Consider the following 5,234-nt stretch of genomic DNA (forward strand, 5'->3'; position numbering starts at 1 on the left):
AAGCATGTAAACAACATACGCAAATGTGCAATAAAATAATTGTCGGCGTTAATAGATTGATGAGTTAACTCATAATTAACGCATTAATTTGCCCACCCCTAATATATATATATATATATATATATATATGTAACGGGTATAAAAAATACTTTGATTATTTGAGTGAAATTCCTGCTAAAATATGTATATTGTTCTGTAACGCAATGCGGTCCAATTGCGCCATCTGCTGGTACCTGAAAATCTGTAAATATGACCGGAAACCGGAAGCTATTAGCAGACTTCCTGCACTCTGCTAAAGGTAAGACATGTTCCGATATTGCTCCGCAAAGTCTTGTAAATGACACTAAAGCTAACGTGATATTTATTGTAAGACACACAGTTATTTAACAGCAGTTGAAATGCCATGTTGTGGAATCTTCGTTTTGAATTGGTTGTTGCTGACGTTAGATGTACTACTATTTTGCACGGAAGTCGATATTATTTCCCACTTAGACATGGAAACCAGCAGAGGTGCTAAGCACATATTGTGTGTGTGTGCATTCCAATCACTCATTGCAGGCAATAATTGTTGCACTATGTGTGTGTTACGTGTCCGTACGTTCATGTTTAAGTTTGAATTGTCCGACATTTTGGCATGGACGCAACGTGGTCTGTCATTTTTGCTAGTCGCCACCAGAGGGTGCTAAAAGTCCATTTAACTATTTGTGTCATGTCTTGTATTTTGTACTTTTCTATTTTCTATATCATAAATATATGAAAAAGGATGATGTTGGTTAAAAAAGAAGTTAAAAATATATTTTATTGAATTGATTGTAATACCACTGAAGATAAAAGCAAGTTAAAACCACTATACGATCACACAAAAATGTATACTGTTAGAAACCATTGTATTAAGTTACACCTGTAATTATATTTCATGTAATTGTAAAAATATGAAAATGTTATGTACTTGAGCAGACTTCCTGCACTCTGCTAATGACATGGAAACCAGCAGAGGTGCTAACCACATATTGTGTGTATGTGCATTCCGATCACTCATTACATATATATATATATATATGTACATATATATATATATATATATATATATATATATAGTAGGGGTGTGGGAAAAAATCGATTCAAATATGAATCACGATTCTCACGTGCGATTTAGAACCGATTCTCTTTTTTAAGCGATTTTTTTTATTTTTTTTATTTATTTATTTATTTTTTCATCAATCCAACAAACCAATACACAGCAATACCATAACAATGCAATCCAATTCCAAAAGCAAACCTGAGCCAGCAACACTCAGAACTGCAATAAACAGCAATTGAGAGGAGACACAAACACCACACAGAACAAACCAAAAGTAGTGAAACAAAAATGAATATTATCAATATTAGTTATCATTTCAGCATAGCAGTGATTAAAAATCCCTCATTGACATTATCATTAGACATTTAAAATAAATAATAAAAACAACAATAGTGTCACAGTGGCTTACACTTGCATGGCATCTCATAAGCTGGACAACACACTGTGTCCAATGTTTGCACAAAGATAAAATAAGTCGTATTTTTGCTTCCTTTAATAGTTAAAGCAAATTTACATTATTGCAATCAGTTGATAAAACATTGTCCTTTACAATTATAAAAGTTTTTTACAAAAATCTGCTAGCATGTCAGCAGACTGGGGTAGATCCTGCTGAAATCTATGTATTGAATGAATACACAATCCTTTTGAATCGGAAAAAAATAGTTTTTGAATCTAGAATTGAATCGAAAAAAATCGATATATATAATCGAATCGCGACCCCAAGAATCGATATTGCCCTAATATATATATATATATATATATATATATATATATATATATCCATCCATTTTCTACCGCTTATTCCCTTTCGGGGTCGCGGGGGGCGCTGGCGCCTATCTCAGCTACAATCGGGCGGAAGGCGGGGTACACCCTGGACAAGTCGCCACCTCATCGCAGGGCCAACACAGATAGACAGACAACATTCACACACTAGGGCCAATTTAGTGTTGCCAATCAACCTATCCCCAGGTGCATGTCTTTGGAAGTGGGAGGAAGCCGGAGTACCCGGAGGGAACCCACGCATTCACGGGGAGAACATGCAAACTCCACACAGAAAGATCCCGAGGCTGGATTTGAACCCAGGACTGCAGGACCTTCGTATTGTGAGGCAGACGCACTAACCCCTCTGCCACCGTGAAGCCTATATATATATATATATATATATATATTTATTTTTATTTTTTTTTGACTGAAAGAGCGCGCACTTGCCGCTAATGTCACCTTATCGACGAGAAAATGCATTTTTTGACAATATGATCTACCGGAGCGGCTAGGAGACACAGAGAGTAACAAGAGTAAAACGGATTAGAAAGGACAGATGTAAAAAAATAAAAATAAAAAATACAATTAATAATTATTATTTTTATTTATTTTTTAACTTGGGGCTTCCCGCGGGCCGAATTTTGGACACTGGACCGTAGTTTGGGGAGCCCTGGTCTAGAGCGTGGCAGAGTAACCGTGTAATACTCTTTCATATCAGTAGGTGGCAGCAGGTAGCTAATTGCTTTGTAAATGTCGTATCTAATGCTTGAACCAAAAATAAACAGGCGAGTGCTTCTCCAAAAGGAGGTGCTGCTATGGAAAACAAAACTAAAACTGAACTGGCTAGAAAGTAAACCAAAACGGAATGCTGGACGACAGCAAAAACCTACAGCGTGTGGAGCAGACGGCGTCCACAATCGACAATTTGCACACAAAGAAGGACAGCATCCGCACGACTGAAATAGTCTTGATTGCTAAAATAAAGCAGGTGTGGCGGAGTAGCGCTCAAAGGAAGACATGGAACTGGTTATGGTTTGAATTCATATCCAACAATTGCAAGAGTGACTTTTTACTGTCAATGTCAACTACCGAGTTGACATTTTTAATGTTGTCTACCGGTGGTGTGCCTCCGCATTTTTCAAATGAACAAAAATGTGCCTCGGCTCCAAAAAGGTTGAAAAACACTGACCCCATTGAAGGAATGCAAGTGATGCCTTTCCGAGTCTATACCTACTCTGTCCACATGGGTGTGCTGTTGCCCTCTGTCAGTGTGTGTTGGAGGGGAGGCCGTGTGTCCTGCAGGGTGATGCTCACCCCAGCGGGGGGGAATGTGGTTACACTCTGCAATTTGCTGCTTTCTCCCCGGATGCTTACATCAGCTTCTGTCATCATTCCTCCTCGGACTGGAAATCGTTTAGCCAGTGGAAAGAAATTTAGAGGCTTTGAAGATTTTTTTTTTTTAAGCTGCAAATAAATAAAGTTTGGGCTTTCAACTTAAGTTATTGTCACTGCTCAGCTTTTTTTTTTTTTGTCATTTTTCTGTTAATTGCTATTGATTTGTGTTACTTATCCAACAGGCTTGCACCATGTACAGCTTCTTTTTTTTTCCCAAAATGTTGGTAAACCATATCAGTTTTTGTGTAGAAATATGGGGAAATAACTGCAAATGTACACTTTATTCATTAACGGTGTTACAAAAAAGATCAGTTAGAATAATACATAATGTTGAATATAGAGAACATACAAACCCTTTATTTATTGTCAAGACTAAGACTATGGTGTGGTTTGTTTTCCCGAGGTGCAAAGCGACTGGATCGGACACGATGTGAAGGTAATGACATCGTGGAGAGGCGCAGCCGGCGAACGGGCAGCGGGGTAGTGCACGCTGTAACCCGGCCCAAGATGGCGGCAAAGAGGCGGAGGATACGGTCAAGCGGAGAGGCGGGGCGTGCTGGGAGCAACGCCTTGATCGAGTTCAGGTGCGTGGATCGGGCATTTACACACAATTAGTACATCTCTGGCTGTATAAAAGGGCAGCAGCGGTGGAGGGTGGGGTAGAAGGAATGGGCGAGCCTGCAGAAGTGGATGAGGAGCGAAAGAGACAGAGAGCAAGACGCGAGAGACGGAGACGACGAAAGAGCGGACCGGAGAGCGAGAGACGAAAGCGACCAAAGAGCAAGCAGCAGAGGGAGAGAGAGCAAGACGTCGACAACGATAGCTTTATTGAAAAATAAACAAGAGTCAAACCTGCTCAAACCATGTCCTTCCTGGGTGGTCCACTGAACCCGAGTGACGACAGCAAGAGACTGTCACAGACATATTTTAATTTTACTATAAACAGGGACAAACAAAAGGCGCTCTCAGCGGAGGTTCAAAACTTGGCTATGTAAACAAAAACTTGCACTAAGGCTAAATAAACTATGGACATAAAACAACATTTGCACTATGGCATGAATAACGAAAAACTTACTTGGAACGAGAAAGGAACAGGGATCATCGGCATGGATAACATGGGTGTGTCAAGGGTGAGTAGAAGGTGATGTGGGATGGCGTCGCAGTGGAAGAGTGGCCGTGCACAACCGTAGGGTCCTTGGTTCGATCGCCACCTAGTACCAACCTCGTCATGTCCGTTGTGTCCTGAGCAAGACACTCACCCTTGCTCCTGATGGGTGCTGGTTAGCGCTTGGCATGGCAGCTCCCTCTATCAGTGTGGTAAATGTGGAAATAGTGTCAAAGCGCTCTGAGTACCTTGAAGGTAGAAAAGCTAACTGCCTGGCAACTACAGGCTTAAATAGGTGCAGTGATGACAGGTGTGTGAGTCCAGACAACTGAGGTGCATGAGTCGTGAACACATAACAGGTGGAAACTCATGGGGTCACGCCACAGGCAACCATGCCAGCATGTGACAAAAAGCCTGAATATTTAAAAAAAAATAAGTTTTTGTAGTTGCTTTATGTCAATTATTTTGACTCAGGGGTCCAAATTTGGAGGAAAAAAATGTCTGGTTGCCGGTATATCCGAACACTAATACAAAACCTCACAATAACGTTGAGGAAGTCTTGTTCCTCCGGGTCCTCCAGACTGCCAATGACTGACGTGACAGCCGTGTTCATCTTTGTGAACAATGATTTATTTTTCAATAATGTGTGCTTTTCAGCCTTGTCAAAGTTTCTTGCTCGTTCTCCGCCATCAACCACTCCTTCTCCTTCCCGACTGCTGCCTTTAACAAAGCGACAGGTGATCAGACAAACACTCTCAGCTGTGTCATCCACGCACCTGTCGCTAATCTCGAAGCCAGGCCTGCCACACCCCACTTTGCTGCAGGCCCGCAAACCACCCCTCCCCACAAACTTTATGACAGACCACCTTAAAAAACGGAATGGAATGTATT

General features: G+C 41.0%; 1 long non-coding RNA gene across 1 annotated transcript in view; it reads left to right on the top strand.

The window, feature by feature from the left end:
- The first annotated feature begins 281 nt into the window (after positions 1-281).
- Positions 282-5,234, top strand: part of LOC133536510 (uncharacterized) — a 15,155-nt gene continuing 10,202 nt past the window's right edge. Inside the window, exons 1-2 of the long non-coding RNA XR_009802478.1 lie at positions 282-298; positions 3,642-3,822. This is a non-coding gene — a long non-coding RNA (uncharacterized LOC133536510). The remainder of the gene's footprint in view (positions 299-3,641; positions 3,823-5,234) is intronic.

The sequence above is a fragment of the Nerophis ophidion genome, linkage group LG17 (assembly GCF_033978795.1).
Source record: "Nerophis ophidion isolate RoL-2023_Sa linkage group LG17, RoL_Noph_v1.0, whole genome shotgun sequence".
NCBI lineage: Eukaryota > Metazoa > Chordata > Actinopteri > Syngnathiformes > Syngnathidae > Nerophis > Nerophis ophidion.